Source organism: Crocuta crocuta, unplaced genomic scaffold (genome assembly GCF_008692635.1).
Source record: "Crocuta crocuta isolate KB4526 unplaced genomic scaffold, BGI_CrCroc_1.0 scaffold273, whole genome shotgun sequence".
Lineage (NCBI taxonomy): Eukaryota > Metazoa > Chordata > Mammalia > Carnivora > Hyaenidae > Crocuta > Crocuta crocuta.
Genome location: NW_027529425.1, coordinates 3,918,031 through 3,935,001, shown reverse-complemented (window position 1 = coordinate 3,935,001; position 16,971 = coordinate 3,918,031).

Sequence of the window (16,971 nt, the reverse complement as noted above, 5' to 3'; positions counted from 1 at the left end):
TTTGGGGTTTTTAATGTTACGTTTTCAGAGTTCTTTAAATATTCCGCATACTAGCCATTTGTCAGATAACTGGTTTGTAATTATTTTCTCCGTGTGTAATGAGCAGTCCTGACACCTGCCTGGCCTCAGTTAAGAACCTTTGCTGAGAGTTAGGGGTTCCATATTCACGACATATGTGTGACAAGTGACCCGGGAGCTCGGATTTGGGGAGAGCTTTAATACATGCTATTTCAGTCGCCTGTGTGATGAGCTGGGCCCTGTGGGGAATCCACTCCACCTCCTGAACGGCGTCTCTGCCTCCTTCCAGGGTGACTGGCCCCGTGCTGCCAGCTTCGCTCCCTCCGGCCTGTGCGTTCCACTGGGCGATTCTGCTGCACCTTCTGGACCTCTGGGCGGGGAGGGGGTTAGGCGAGTAATGGGAGCAGGCATGTCCTTCGTTCCCGGTCCAGCCACTCTGTGTTTGCGGGGGGCCTGCTCTGCCCTCCTGCCCTGCCCGTGGCCATGCGCTGTCAGTCCCTGCTCCCCTGCCTCTTGCACTGAAATGGAGGAAGACCGAGAACAAGCAAATATATTTGTGCCCAGTGTTAGGCCAGGGACAGTGACCAGCACAGACACAGACCCACCCCCACCTCTGCTAACTTAAGATGGAGACATCGGGGAAAACAGCATTTCTCCTGCTGGTTACTTGATAGGAGTTCCGTGGTCTGCCAGGAGGTCAGGCTTCTGTGGCCCCTCCCAGGCTGCGGCCTCCTCTGGCAGGTGGGCCTTCGGGTGCCCCCTCCCCTCCATCGGAAGGGCTGTCCTGCCTCCCACTGGCAAGTCCCTTGTTTGTCACTGCCCTGAAGCAGCCAGGTCCTTCCAGGGGAGGCAGCCGGCGTCCCTGACCCCATGCTTCCTGCAGGCTGCCTCAGGTGTTCGTCGTCCTTTGTCCTAAGCCTTGGCTTGCCGATGCTAAATCTTCCTTCCAGAAAGCTTTTCTTCCTAGTACAGAGCTGGAGGATATGATGTGGGTGATAAGGTAGCTGTGAACTAGTGTGCTTGCTTACCTCGAGGGGGGCCAGGAATTCTCACATCTCCAGACTGGCCACCTCTCCACGGCCCACACAGGATTGTTCCTGGTAGGAGATTCTTCAGAGAAGGGCAGTCCACATCTGGATTCCACCAGGCCTTTATGAATGACTGAAACATGTACCGGGAGCCTGAGTTGTGCTATGACATGGCTGCTGTCATGAGTAGGGTCATCTGCTTTGAAGTCCGCATAATCCCCGGCCCCCTGCATTTGGAGACCCAGTGCTTAGACAGGGGGTAAGAATTCCAAAACCTGGTCTTCACATCTCCTCAAATTGAATGTTTCATGGCTAACCTGATTCCTTGAAGTTTATTTACTGTTTTTTGGGTGCCTCGTTTTTAAAGGTTTTTTTGGTGGAACAAAATGTGATGTTTTGATAATATTGTGCAAAGAGTGAGTATTTACTGCCCAACACGGGGAGGTGGAACAGAGGCTCCTTTTTTGTTCTTAGTGAACTTGGACCCTTAAAAATAGATGATGAAATGGACAAAGAAGTTTTGAAAGGTTAATACTTTAAACCGGAAGTGATTGAATTCTTTTGTTCCTGGAGCCTTCTCTATCTTTCCCCTCTCGCATACACTTTTATGGAGTAGATAAAAGAATGTCCCTTCAAAAACAGGTTAAGTACCGAACCAAGATTGTTTTCTGGAGTTCTACAAATAGACCCAGAGCAAAGCATACACTTGATGCCTCGCCTCGCTGTTCGGTGCAGGCCCAGTATTGGCCTTTCCCTCATGATCTTAAGCATGCATCACGAGCTCAGACCTTTGCTCTTGGTCACTGTTGCTGTTACAGAAAGAATGAGCCAGAACTGGTCTTGGGAAGAACAAGATGCACAGCTGCTTGGTGTTTATTTAAAGAACAACAACAAAAAACTTTTTGCCCAGAATCATGGGGGATTTTTTCCTCTCTGTATTGTTGTCATTTCTAGGGTTGCAGGGATGCCCGTGTGTCTTTTGCCCGCTGTCCCTGCGTGCCTATTTGTTTTGTCCTCCTCTTTCTCTCTGTGTCCTTTGTGTGTGTGAAAATACATGATGTGCACGTATGTGGTCTCCCTTCCCTGAAATACTATTGCAACAGAACCCTCCCCCAGTAGGCAAAATAAATGAAGGGCACGCAGTTGTTTTTGGTAGACTGTCACTTCGGTTGGGAGGAAACTTTGGCCCCCCCCTTGTGTTCTACATCGTGCGCGTCTGCATTTTTAAGTTTCTGCGCTAGGGAAACATCCGTCAGGAAGCACTTGGTTGTGAAATCGAACATCAGCGGACTTCTGCAGAAGGGACCAGTGCCCGTTTCGACACCCGCCGCGCCTCCACAGACCACGAGCGCTGTTCGCCAGGAAGCCAGTCCTCACGGACTTCTTGGCACCCTCTGTGTCCTGCGGGTTGAGAAGTGGCACTTTTGGAGATTGTCCTGACTTGACAGACTGCCCTGGGTCAAGGGTTGATTTCAGTGAGCCAAATAGCTTTGGATCTTTAGGGGAGAAGTCCAGTAGCCTCTCTGCCTAAATCTGCTGTGGTGAAGATTGGGCACTTGCCTCTCCTTAGAGCCACAGGCATCCTACCGACACGCCTCGTTCACACATGTATTATGTCTCTTGTTTCTTGGTTATTTTTTCCCTTAGTGCTTTAGAGGTTTGTTCATTGTTGGCTCCAAGTCAGGCCAGTAGAAGCAAACGGCCTTCTTTCAGAGAGCAAGAGTGCGCACCTGCAGGAGAGGGACAGAGGGAGGGAGAATCTCAGGCAGGCTCCATGCTGGGCATGGAGCCGGACAAGGTGCTCCATCCTGTGACCCTGGGATCATGACCTGAAAGGAAGTCAAGAGTCAGGACGCTTAACTAACTGAGCCACCCAGGCGCCCCCTAGCGTTCTGTTTTATTTTCTTTTTAAAATTTTTTTAACGTTTTATTTATTTCTGAGAGAGAAGGAGAGACAGCATGAGCAGGGGAGGGGCAGAGAGAGAGGGAGACAAAGGATGTGAAACAGGCTCCAGGCTCTGAGCTGGCTGTCAGCACAGAGCCCGACATGGGGCTCGAACCCACGAACCGTGAGACTATGACCCGGGCCTAAGTCGGACGCTCAACTGACTGAGCCACCCAGGTGCCCCATTTAATGTTCTTTTTTAAATCAGTGCTAATTTGTGGGGCGCCTCTGTCTCCCTCTCTCTGCCCCTCCCCTGCTCACACTCTGTCTCTCAAAAAATAAACATTAAGTTTAAAGAATCAAGTAATTCATTTCTTAAATTTTGGATAGACCATCTCTAGGGAGAACATTTGTCAGAAACTGTGGCCAAGGCCGCCTAGACTGGTCCTGGAGAGCAAAGCTTTCCGTGGCACTTAAGGTCACCAAGGTTTACGTTCACCCTTTCTTAGCAGTGGCTCAAGTGCTCGTCGGCACCATTGTCTCCTTCACAGGCCACTTCTGATAATTACAAGTGTTCGGCTGCGTTTGGCCTTGTTTCTCTTGCTTTTTGTTCGGTCACGGGGCCCTGTAACGGGCTCAACGCACATGCGCTGTGCTTTCATGGAGAGCCGGGCTGATGGACTTGAGTTTGCCGGGAGGTGACCGCGCTGGGCGCATCTTGCCATGTTTAGATGTGCTCTCAGGAGTGCGGTGTCGTGTGAAAATGGGAAGGAGCTTCTTGAAACCGCCCAGCAGCCCAGCAGAAAATTAACAGACCTGACCCAGCCGGTGGGCCGTGAAGAATGGTGGCTGCGTTCCCGACGAGACACAGGCGCTGGGTGCTGCGGACGGCAAGGAGCTCTGCAGCGGGTCCTTTGGGCTTATTGCTGCTCCCTGCGTGGTGCCAGAGACGCGGCAGCGGCAGGGCGGCCTGGGGCATCTGCCCTTGCCGCGGGGCCCGGGCCATTTCCTAACTCCCAGCTCCTTCGGAAGTCTGGCGAGCATTGTGGCGGTTTCCCCCGGGAAAACCCAGTTAGTCTGTGTAGGATTTGGTGGTGTGAGAGACCCTGAGGTCCGCGTGAGGGCTCCGGGATCCAGGGCATCCGGGTCTCCGGGAAGACCCCCCTCCTCGGAAGCTCCACCTGACAGCTGGCGGCTGCCCTCTGTCCCTGCTGCCCTACCCTTCTACCACCGGCTGGTAACCTGTGAGCCGGAATTGCAGCCCGCCAGCTGCCTGTGTGCTTCAACCGTTCCGTGAGATGTAACGTATGTGCCTCAAGAATCACTGGTTTAAAGTGTACAAGTCAGTGGGTTTTCGTATGTTTGCTAAGTTGTGCAACCTACTGTAATCGAATTGTAAAACATTTTTGTCCCCCGAAGAAACCCTGAGTCCATTAGCAGTCACTGCCCAGGCCCCCTAGCCCCGGGGTATCCACTAATCTACTCTCTGCCTCTGCACGTTGGCGGCTCTGAATATTTCAGATAAATAGCATCAGATGCCACTGGCTTCTTTGACTTAGAATGTTTTCAGAGTTCATCCGTGTGGCAGCAATGCCGGCACTTCATTTCTTCTTGCTCAACCGCGTTCCTTGACATGGACACAGCGTGTTTTGTTGGAGGCTTGGGTCGTGTTCCTCTGTTTTGGCTTCTGCAAATAGTGCTGCTGTGGACCTCGGTGTATAGGTGGTTGTGTGGACATGGTTCCACTTTTCTCGAGTAGGTCATTGCCTGCAGGAGTGGAACTGCTGAGTGGGTGAGCCCCTTGGTCGCACTGGTGAATTAGGGTATCCAGTAAGTTCTCAGAGTCGGGAAGGTAGACTGGACAGGAAAACATTTTAAAGGGATAGATATTGCCAAGTTGCCCTTAAGAAAGGTAGTACTGAGGCACCTGGGTGGTTCAGTCCGGTAAGCGTCCAGCTTCGGCTCAGGTCATGATCTTGCGGTTCATGAGTTTGAGCCCCACGTCCGGCTGTGGGCTGACAGCACAGTGCCTGTATGGGATCCTCTGTCTCCGTCTCCCCTCATCGCACCCCCTCTCAGAAATAAATAAATAAACTGAATTTTTTTTTTTCCATTCAAAATAGCTTTACGGCTTCCCACCACAACCCCACTTAAAATAAAGATTAAAATCATACCTGCATTTTTTTTCTTTCTTAAAATTCCAAAAACAATCCCAAGATTGTAGTTGGTGGGAGAAATAAGCAAACAGCCTGACACAGTAGCCGCTCACTCCTCCTCGTGCGTTCAGGCAAAGGCACAGCGCACCCTGTGTGGTGCCCACCACTTTGTTAATGGAAAGCTTAAACACAGACAACTTGGGAGTATTTTGCAACTGCACCTGTGTGGCCACCACGTGGAGTCTGTTAACCCTGTGTTGTGTTCGTGCTGTCACACATCTCGCCATCGATCCACCTACCTTCTTGTGTGCCTTTCAAGGCACATTTCAGGCATCAGTACGTACTTCCTTAGGTACTTAAGCATGAATGTTACCAACTAGAGTCCACTGGTTTTGGTCTTTTATTTTGAGACAATATTTACACACAGTGAATGTATAAATCTGAAGTGAACTTTCTGTTCTGTGTTTTGACAAATTGTACATCTCCTATCAAGGTTGACCATCACTCCAGGAAGTTCCCTCTTAACTCTTCCTCCCCCCTCCAGTCCACTCCAGCTCCCTTTCACCCTCTGAGAGGTGAGCAGTGTTCCGGAGGTTTCTCCTGTACATTAGACTTGCTTGTAATTGAATGTTGTGTGAATGTACCACATGCTTCCGCTACAGTTTCTGATCCTCGGTGTCACATTCCTGAGGTTCATCCGTACGGTTTCCCGTCTCTGTTGCCCAGTATGTAAATATGTGAGTTTCTCCATTCTTTCATTGATGAACATCACATTTTCCCCAGATTTTAGCTTCTATGAATATAGTTGTTACTGATATTTTTGTACACATCCTTTTGTGAACATACGTTTTCATTTATCTTAAGGAAATAGGGGTGGAAAGTGTGGTTTGTTTTATGAGAAACTACCAGAGTCTCCTACAAGGCTGTCCCATTTTGTGTCCCGCCCCCTACCCTCCCCAGCAGTGCTCTGAGAGTCTGGTGGCTCCACATCCTCACCACCCTGCTGATGTGCCGTGAGATCTTGTTGTGGTTTTCATCTGAATTTTCATAACTAATGACGTTGGACACTTGTATGCCCTTGTTGGCCGTTTGCATCTTTTTTTCTAAGTTTATTTTATTTTATTATTTGAGAGAGACAGAGACAGTGCAAACGGGGAAGGGGCAGAGAGAGAGAGGGAGAGAGAGAATTCCTAGCAGGCTATGCACTGTTAGCGCAGAGCCCGACACAGTACTCAAACTCAGGAAGCTGTGAGATCATGACCTGAGCCAAAATCAAGAGTCGGACACTTACCTCACTGAGCCACCCTGATGCCCCGACTGAGAGAAACTGGTGCTCTGGCCATTTGCTTATCTTTTGTGAAATGTCTGCTCAGGTATTTTGTCCCTTTGCAAATTGCGTTGTCTGTCTTTTGATCATTGTGTTGTCAGAGTTCTTAAATATTCTGGATACCAGTCCTTTATCAGACCTCTTTGATGAATTTTTTTTCTCAGTCTATGGCTTGTTTTGTCTTTTGAGCAAATATTTTGAATTTTGGTAAGATCTGATTTATCCTTTTTTTTTTTTTCATTTATGATTTTTGTTTTCTGTGTCCTTTCTGAACAGATTTTGGCTACCATCAGGTCATGAAGATGTTTTTCCATATTTTCTTTGAAAGCTTTATAGTTTCAGCTTTATGTTTAGTTCAGTGGCCCATCTCATTAATTTTGGTGTGTGGTGTAAGGTAGGAGTCAAGGCTCATTTTATTCCCCTTGACAGATTCCTGTTGCTTCTACCATTTGTCAAAAAGATTTTTCTTCCCTCACTGGATTGCTTTGGTGCCTAAAAACAACCCTGTAAGTGTGGATTTTTTCTATTGTTTATTCTCTCCCATTGAGCTCTTTGTGAGTCTTTATATCACAACTCTGCCTGGTTTACTGTAACTTGATATACGAAGTTTTGAAGTAACACAGTCTAAGCCTTCGACCTTTGTTCTTTTTCAAGGTAGCCATACATCTTCTAGATATTTGCCTTTCTGGTTTTAAAGTCAGTTTGTCATTGTGTACACAAATGTCTCCTGGGATTTTGCTCAGGATTGCATTGGACCTAGAGGCCAATTTGAGGATATTTGGTATCTTAACAATATTAAGTATTCCAATCCATAAACATGGTGTATCTCTCCATTTATATAGATCTTTATTTATTTTTAGCTTTCTTAATTTTCTTTAATTTATCTTTTCTCTTAGTGATGTTCTGTGAATTTTAGCATGGAGGTCATGTATCTTTTTAAAATTTATTACTAGTATTTTGGGTTTTGACAATGTTGTTAGTGGATTTTTTTCATTTTCCATTTGTTTGCTGCTAGTCTATAAAAATAAAATTGATTTTTGTATTTCAGCCTTGTGTCCTGTGACTTTGCTCATTTACTCATTAGTTTTAGGAGTTGCTTTGTAGATAGATGCCCTAGGATTGCAGTGGAGATAGTTTGACGTCCTTCTTTCTGATCCTTTTGCGCTTTTTTGTTTGTTTCATTTTCTTGCCTTATGGCAGTGTGAAATCTCTAGTACAAAGTGAGAATTGGCATTCCTGCCTTGTTTCTAGGTTTTAAAGGAAAAATTCAGTATTTTCACCATTAAGTGTGGTGTTGGCTCTAGATTTTTCATAAATGTCCTATATTGATTGAAGAAATTTCTTCCTATTCTCAAGTTTTTACCATGAATAAGCATTGAATTTTGTCATCCTTTTCCTGCATCTGTTGAGTTGGTACACTTCTCTGATGACTGGTTGAACGGGCATTTATTACCGCAGCCTCAGGTGGAGACTCCCCAGTGCTGCTGATGGTCCTTCCTGCCTTTTTCTGATAACTGTTATTTGCTTACTCTCTGAGATGATTGTTTCAAGCTGTTTTCACTCATTAAGCCTCCCACCACGGTGGCCCTCAAAGCTCATAACCATTCCTCGTGCTTCAAAGATAAACTGTCACTTAGAGCATGGACTTAACTTCCGTCATCTGTCCTCCTTCAGCTCACCTGTCCACCTGCAGGGCCACCGTCTCCTCTCCCACCTATTCACATGGGAAAGCAGAGTCCTGTCTTACTACAGCCAGCCCTCTTAGTGGATCTCACTGCCTTCCAAGTGTTTTTTAATGTTTGTTTATTTCTGAGAGAGTGTGTGTGAGCGGGGGAGGTGCAGAGAGGGTGGAGGGGAACAGAGCATCCGATGCGAGCTCTATGCTGACCAAGTGGGGACAGAGCCGAAGTTGGACTCTCAACTGACTGAGCCACCCAGGCGCCCCTGCCAGGTTTCTTTATTGAAGTATAAGTGACCTACAATATCGCATTAACTTCAGGTGCACATCGTCACAGCAGTGCAGCATTTGTATACATTACGAAATGATCCCCATGGTAAGTCTAGTTACCACCTGTCACCACGCAGAGTTCTTACGGTATTACTGACTGTATCCCCTGTGCTGTAGCTTACGTCCCCATGACTGGTTTATTTTATAACTGGAAGTTTCTACCTCTTAATCCCCCTCACCTATTTTACCCACCCACTCCTTCCCCCTCTGGTAACTATCAATTTGTTTCCTGTATCTGTGAGTCTGTTTGTTCTGTTTTTGTTTTTTAGATTCCACATATAAATGAAATCTTATGGTATTTGTCTTTCTCTGACTTCATTTAGCCTAATATCCTCTAGGTCCATTCATGTCACAGATGGTAAGATTTCATTCGTTTTTATGGCTCATACTCCCGTGTCTGTGTGTGTGCACATCTTCTCCGTCTGCTCATCCATTGATGGACACTTAGGTTGCTTTCATATCTCGGCTATTATAAACAATGCTGCTGCAAACACGGGAGTGCAGGTATCTCTGTGGATTGGTGGTTTTGGTTTGTTTGGCTGGTTTTTGTTTGTTTTAAGATAAATATCCAGACGTGGAATTGCTGGGTCATATGGTCGTCCTATTTTTAATTTTTTGAGGAACCTCCATGCTTTCCGTAGTGGCTGCATTGATTTACATTCCCACCAACAGTGTCCAAAGGTTTTTGTTTTTCCACATCCTTGCCAACGCTTTGTTATTTTTTGTGTTTTTGATAATAGTAAATCTGACAGATGCCTCCCTGTGTTTTAGATTTGGATTGCCCTAATCTGTAACGGTGAGCATCCTCACATGCCTGTTGGCCATCTGTATGTCTTTGAAAAAATGTCTGTTCTAGTCTTCTGCCCATTTTTTAATTGGGGTATGTGGTTTTTTGGTGTTGAGTTACATAAGGTTTTTAAATAGATTTTGGATATTAACCCATCCTCTGATAAATGATTTACAAATATCTTCTCCCATTTGGTAGGTAGCCTTCTCATTTTGTCGATGGTTTCATTTGCTGTGCAAAAGCAAGAGCATGTTAGTTTGCTATAATCCCGTGTGTTCATTTTGGCTTTTGTTTTCCTCGCTTGAGGAGACTGGTCCAGAAAAGTGTTGCTAACACCGATCTCCACGTGCTTACCTGTGGTTTCCACTGTTACTTTCAAGTCTTTTTGTTTTGTTTTGTTTTTTTGGTAGTTTATTTTTGAGGCAGAGAGAGACAGAGCATGAGCGGGGAAGGGCAGCGAGAGAGGGAGACACAGAATCTGAAACAGGCTCCAGGCTCTGAGCTAGCTGTCAGCACAGAGCCCAACACCGGGCTTGAACCCACGAATCATGAGATCATGACCCGAGCCGAAGTCAGACGCTCAACTGACTGAGCCACCCAGGTGCCCCAACTTTCAAGTCTTCAATCCATTTTTATTTTTGTGTGTATGGTGTGAGGAAGTGATCCAGTTTCATTCTTCTGCACGTAGCTGTCTGGTTTACCCAGCACCGTTTACATAGAGACTGCTCCTTCCCCGCTGTGTCTTCTCATTCTTGCCTCCTTTGTCGTAGGTCAGTGGGCCACATACGCGTGAGGTTTCTCCCTGGCTCGCTTCTATCCATCTATTTTCATCTGTTTCCATGCCAATATCCTACTGTTTGGGTTACTGTAGTTTTGTAGTGTAGTTTGAAATCAGAGAGCATAATTCCAACCTACTTGTTCTTTCTGAAGATTGCTGGCCATTCAGAATCTTCTGTGGTTCCATACAAATTTGAAGATTCTTTTTTTCTGGTTTTGTGAACAATGCCATTGGTATTTTGAGAGGGATCGTGTTGAATCTCTAGGTTTTTAACAATATAATTCTTCCAGTCTGTGAACGTGGAATATCTTTCCGTTTATTTGTGTCTTTTCCAGTTTCTTTCATCATTGTATTATGGTTTTCAGAGTACAAGTCTTTTCACCATGTTGGATAAATTTATCAATTTATTCCTAGTTAATTCATGGCCCCAAGGCCATGTGTCAGGCTCCACACTCAGCTTAATATTCTCTCTGTCTCTCCCTCTGCCCCCTCCCCTGCTCGCACTCTCAATCTCTTTTTAAAAATTATTTCTAGGTATTTGGATAGTCTTTGCAGTTGTAAATGGGATTGTTTTCTTAATTTCCTTTTCTTTAAAAAAATTTTTTTTAATGTTTTATTTTATTTTCTAGGAGAGAGACAGAGAGACAGCGTGAGCAGGGGAGGGTCAGAGAGAGAGGGAGTCACAGACTCTGAAACAGGCTCCAGGCTCTGAGCTGGCAGCACAGAGCCCGACGCGGGGCTCGAACCCACGAACCGTGAGATCATGACCTAAGCAAAAGTCAGACACTTAACCGACTGTGCCCCCTTTTAATTTCCTTTTCTGATAGCTCTTTATTAGTGTATGAAAACACAACTAATTTCTGTATGTTGATTTTGTCTTCTGTTACTACTGAATTCGCTCATAAGTTCTAATCATTTTTTGGCAGTCTTTACGGTTTTCCATGTTACAGTGTCATATCATCTGCAAGGAGTGATTATTTTCTTCTTTGTTTCCAGTCTGGATGTGCGTTCCCCTCCCCTTTTTTAAGGCCTTCAGGGGAACACTTGGGCACGTGGAGAGGCCTGAGGGCCCCTTTTGTTAGAATTCCATCACTACTTGCTCTTGCACAAGGCCTGTTGAGCTCTTTTTTTTCCTTTAAGTTTTTAAATTTTTTTAAAATGTATTTCTGAGAGAGAGAGAGACAGCATGAGCAAGGGAGGGTCAGAGAGAGAGGGAGACACAGAATCTGAAGCAGGCTCCAGGCTCTGAGCTAGCTGTCAGCACAGAGCCCAACGGTGGGGCTCGAACCCATGAACCGTGAGATCATGACCTGAATTGAAGTCGGACGCTTTAACCGACTGAGCCACCCAGGTACCCCTAGGCCTGTTGAGCTCTTAACATATCCTGGGGAGATTGCGTCTGTCCCCTGGAAAACCATGCCACTAGCAGGACAGGATGGACCATGATTTATACCTACGTGTCTTTGTTTTTATCTACCTACCTGCCTGCTTTTTTTTTTTTTTTAATTGAAGTGTAGTTGACACATTACATTCTTTTCAGGAGTGAAACCTAGGGATTCAGCACCTCTGTGCATGATGCTGTGCTCACCACTGCATGGACCACATTTCCAGTGCTGTCCCTTCTGTCCTTGTCACGTGTCCACTCCACACCTAGGAGCCAGGACCTCCTACTCCCCTCCACCCATTTTTGCCCATCCTCCCGTTTCTCTTCCCTGTCAGTCACTACTTTGGTCTCTGTATTTATGAGTCTGTTTCTGTAGATTCCACATATAAATTGAAACCCTGTGGGGGCACCTGGGTGGCTCAGTCGGTTAAGTGTCCGACTTCTGCTCAGGTCAGGATCTCACGGTTCGTGGGTTCGAGCCCCGTGCTGACAGCTAGCTCAGAGCCTGGAGCCTGCTTCTGATTCTGTGTCTCCCTCTCTCTCTGACCCTCCCCTGCTCACGCTCTCTCTTTCTCACTCTCGGAAATAAATAAAACATTAAAAAAGAAAAGAAACCCTATAGTATTCTCTGTCTTTAGTTCATTCACTTAGTATCATAGCCTCTAGGTGCATCTATGTTGTTACAAATGGCAAGATTCCATTCTCTTCTTCATGGCTGCATAATATTCCTCTGCGCACGTGCATGTACCCACATCTTTGTCCATTCATTCGTCAGTGGACACTCGGGTTGCTTCCATATCTTGGCTTCGGTAAGCATTGCTGCAGTAAGCATAGGGATGAGTACTGCTTTTCAAAGCAGTGTCTTCATTTCCTTTGTGTAAATACCCAGTAGTGGGATTCCTGGATCATATGGCATTTCCATTTTTAATTTGGTGAGGAGCCTCCATACTGTTTTCTGCATCATACTCATTTCCATTCCCAACAACAGTGTGCACCAAGGTTCCCTTTTCTCCACATCCTGGCCAATGCTTGTGATTTCTTTTTGATAACTAGCCTTTCTGACTTGCGTGAGGTGATCTCTCTCCTTGTGGTTTTAATTTGGATTTCCCTGATGATGAGTGATGTTGATCATCTTTCCATGTGTCTGTTGACCATCTGTCTGCCTTCTTGGGAAATATGTTTAATCAGGTCTTTTGCCCGTTTAAAACTCAGATTCTTGGGGGTTTTTTGGTATTTGGCTGAGTTTTTAACTTACATATTTTGGATACTAACTTGTTATCAGGTATCTCATTTGCAAATGTCTTCTCCCATTCTGTCGGTTGCCATTTCATTTTGTTGATTATTTCCTTCACAGTGCAGAAGCTTTTTATTTTGGTGTAGTCCCAATAGCTTATTTTTGCTTTTTGCTTTGCTTCCCTGAGGAGACACAGGTAGAAAAATGTTGCCAAAGTTGAGGTCAGAGAGCTCCCCACTTGTGTTTTCTTTAAGGAGTTTTATGGTTTCAGGTCTCACTTTTGATCTTTAATCCATTTTGAGTGTATTTTTGTGTATGGGGAGAAAGCGGTCCAGTTTCACTCTTTCATGTGTTCCTGTCCTGTTTTCCCAGCACCGTGGATTGAAGAGGCCCTTTCCCCACTGGATATTCTTGCCTCCTCTTATTTCTTCTCTTCTAGGCCGTGGCTAGGACTTCAACACTGTGTTGAAGAAAAGTGGCAAGAAAGGGCATCCCTGTCTTAATCTTGATTGTGGAGGGAAAAGCTTTCACTTTTTGACCATTGAGTGTGATGTTAGCTCTGGGTCTGTCGTTTATGACCTTTATTATGTCACGGTCCACCCTCCAGTTTTTAAGTAGTTCTTTCCTCCATCTATCCTGGCTTTGCTGCATTCTCAATCTCTCCATTAATAGATCTCGTAGCTCGTTTATTTCAAAGCAGAGGCGTGCCCTGACTGCGCAGCCCACACGGGTGAGCCTCCCGTCCTCCCTGTGCTCCTCCGCCTCTTGGCCACGCGACTTGCACTGGTTTCCAGGGTTCTTCTCCGCCTCCTCCCTCCCTTTCACGTTTCCCGCTGCCTCCACCTCCCCATCAAAACCGGTCAAAGTCACCAGATAACATCCCTGGGCCCAGAGCGAGTGACTGCTTCTCGTTTCACCTTAGCCCCCACATGGTGCCGGCCACAGTCTCCATCCCCCAGGGCCCTGGGCCTGCTCCTCAGCCTCCACGCCATGCCGGCAACTCCAGTCTCCTGCTCCCCGCCCTGTCCTCAGAGCCTGGGCCAGCTCGTGGTCTGCATCCAGTCGTGTGTGTGGCACGGGTGAGGTCAGTAAGGTTGTGTCAGACCAAGCAGTGAAAATCCATTCTTTGAAGGGAAGTACAGTCAGTTGACATTGTGGTGGTCATGTTCTAGAAATTTGCTGTGAACACCGGGGTAGCAAATACTGAACAATTGCTCCTGGGGTTGGGCTCCCCGTGACGCTCTGGTCACCGTGTTTTCATCTGCTGATGACTACGTGATTTTGTTTTACAGGATGTTCTGTTTAAAGACATCTTTATTTTTTATTTTTTTTAACGTTTATTTATTTTTGAGACAGAGAGAGACAGAGCACAAGCTGGGGAGGGTCAGAGAGAGAGGGAGACACAGAATCCGAAACAGGCTCCAGGCTCTGAGCTGTCAGCACAGAGCCCGATGCAGGACTTGAACCCACGAACCATGAGATCGTGACCTGAGCCAAAGTCAGACGATGAACCAACTGAGCCCCCAGGCACCCTGAAGGCGTCTTACTTTATTTTTTTTTTATTTAAAAAAAAATTTTTTTAATGTTTTATTTATTTCTAGGAGAGAGAGAGACAGTGTGAGCAGGGAAGGGTCAGAGAGAGAGGGAGTCACAGACTGAAACAGGCTCCAGGCTCTGAGCTGGCAGTCAGCACAGAGCCCGACGCGGGGCCCGAACCCACGAACCGCGAGATCATGACCTAAGCGAAAGTCGGACGCTTAACCAACTAAGCCACCCAGGCGCCCCTGAAGGCGTCTTACTTTAATACATACAGCTGACGTGTGAACAGTGAGCTCACGAGAAAACACTCTCTTGGTAAACAAAGCTGACCTGAAATGCGTGACCCTCCAGGAGGCCTGTCACAGCCCCCTTGCCCTGGGGAGCACCAGCCAGCGCTGTGGTTGGGGACCATTTTACACAGTGACCTCATCAACCAAAAGCACAAAATGCGAGAACACAAACCATGGGAAGGACAGTGGTTCACAGTACGAGCTGAAAACAAGAAAGCAGAGTCCCGCCTCGTTCAGCCTTGGCTGGGAATGTTGTGTCAGGCAACTCCACGTTTTCTGGCGCCTTCCATGCACGTCCAGGCTGATTGTGAAAGGACCACAAGTGTTCACTTTGCCAGGGGGGAGGGGTGGCTGATAGAGAAACTTGTGCAAGCAGGCAAATTTACAAACACAGAATCTGGATAATGAGGATTAACTGTGTTTGGAAATAAGTTTTGTGGGGTTTTTTGTTTTATTTTAAAGAGAAAGCACAAGCAAGGGGAGGAACAGAGGGAGAGGGAGAGAGAATCCCAAGCAGGCTCCATCCACACTGTCAGCACAGAGCCTGTCACGGGGCTCGAGCTCACAAACCGTGAGATCATGACCTGAGCCAAAATCAAGAGTTGGACGCTTAACTGACTGAGCCCCCAGGCGTCCCAGCATGTACTCACTTTATTGCATACGCCAATTTCTCTGCCCTGTTTCTCAGTCCCGCAGTTAAAAGAGCTGAGGCTCCAGCTCTTGCTCCATCCTGGAGGAAACGGGCACCAGGCCTTGTAATAGCAAACAGTAGAGTCAAGGCTACGTCTGACTTTCAGGAGGGGCCTGCCTCTTGGTCACCAGCATCTACCCTCAGTATGTACCAAGGGGGAGCACTTGCCCCGTGCTTACGTTAGAGTGAGTGCACTTGGACTTGGCCAAGAGCAGTTTGGCCCTTTAAATGTAGCTCTTGGGGGTGGTACTGCTTCACCACCGAAGCACATGTCATGGGTAAGTTTTAGCCCATTTTTTAGATCCGACCTAGTTCAAGAGATTATTATGTTTCGTTGAGTGGTATTTTGAAAGGTTTGGAAAACAACCCAATACCTAATCATAGGTCTATTTTCAGTCATCCGACAAACTTGTAGCCAGCTGCGCCAGGGGTGCCAGTCTTGGGAAACACCATCCGCTGGCCAGTGGTAATGGTATACCCACCAAAGCGAGAGGCAGGGAGCGTGATTAGAGGCACCCCAAACGATCGCTGAATCGTGAAGACAGAGCAGGGTGATGGCGAGGGGGGCCTAGAGAGGGAGACACGGACAGTCCGTTGGTACAGACCGACCGCACAGCCTCTGAATTCTGCCCTCCCTAGAGAGCCAGGTCCTAGAAGGGATGGGTGGCTGCAGACAGACGCCTGCTCTGTGTGCAGGAAGGTTAGCCCGCTGCTGCAGGGAAGAGGTGGTGTTTTGTGTGCAACGGACTGTGAATTGGGCACTTGATTCCTCTGCGTCTTCTGTTCCAAGTAATAAACTACAGTTTCCCCCACTGGCACGTCCTGTGTCACTTTGCACATGCAAGGCTCTGGCCTCCACCCTGTATGTCAGTACCCGGTCGTGCTGAGCACATTAGACCGTCAAATCTGCATGGAAATGATTGATACCAAATGTTATCCTGGAAATAGTTCATCTTCATAAAGGAGGCCTTACAGCTTATTTTTTCATTTTCGTTAGTAGTTGGGTTTCTAAACTTAAGAGTGTCTCTGTTACACTGTTTAAATCCAGCAACAGAGCTAATAGAGAGTCGTCCTTCTGGGTCACTTTGTATTTTGTGTTTTGTGTGAACTTTCACCTAAGGGCATCTTAGTTACAGTGCAGACGGTGCTGAGGCTTCAGACAGTCAGAACTTGCGGGTCTCCTGGACCTCACCCAGCAGGTTGTCTCTGTCCAGAGACATGGAGCATGGCCACGTCGGATTGATGGACGGTCCAAGTGTGGAGCGCTCGCCGCGGCCACGTGCGGAGATCACGGGCGTGTTGCCTCTGTGGTTTCTCGGCACCAGGACCCTCTTGCTCCTGGATCTAATTGGGGATTTTCTCAGAAGGACAAGGGCAGAACTAGAGACTGGGGTACATGTGGAAAGTTAGTGGGGATGGGGGTCTGTCACATCTGCTACTTTCTGTGCGGGATGTTGTGTGTGCTCACTGTTAACTCACCATCTGGTGGAGGGGGTGTCCCCACTTAAAGCGGGAGCCGGTGATACAGTGGGTGTGGAGCGCCAGCTGTGGCTCGGTCTCCGCGGCCCCTCCTCACAGTACCTCAGAGGAGCTGTGGGCCCCAGCAACATATGGGGGAGACAAGACTTAGATCAAGTCCCGTAGAGGTTATTCGGGGCCCGTCCTGTGTCAGGCACTGGTGGGGAAGGTCCGGGACTGCAGCTGCAAGCAGGGAAGCGAGGCCTCTGTCCTCACGGCGCTCCCGTTGTGGGGTGTGTACAGGGAGCCGCCCGTAGGCCGCTGCAGGGAGGGCGTAAGAGAAGAGTGAGGGGGACCTCGCTGGGGCGGGGGGGGACAGGGGGACCGA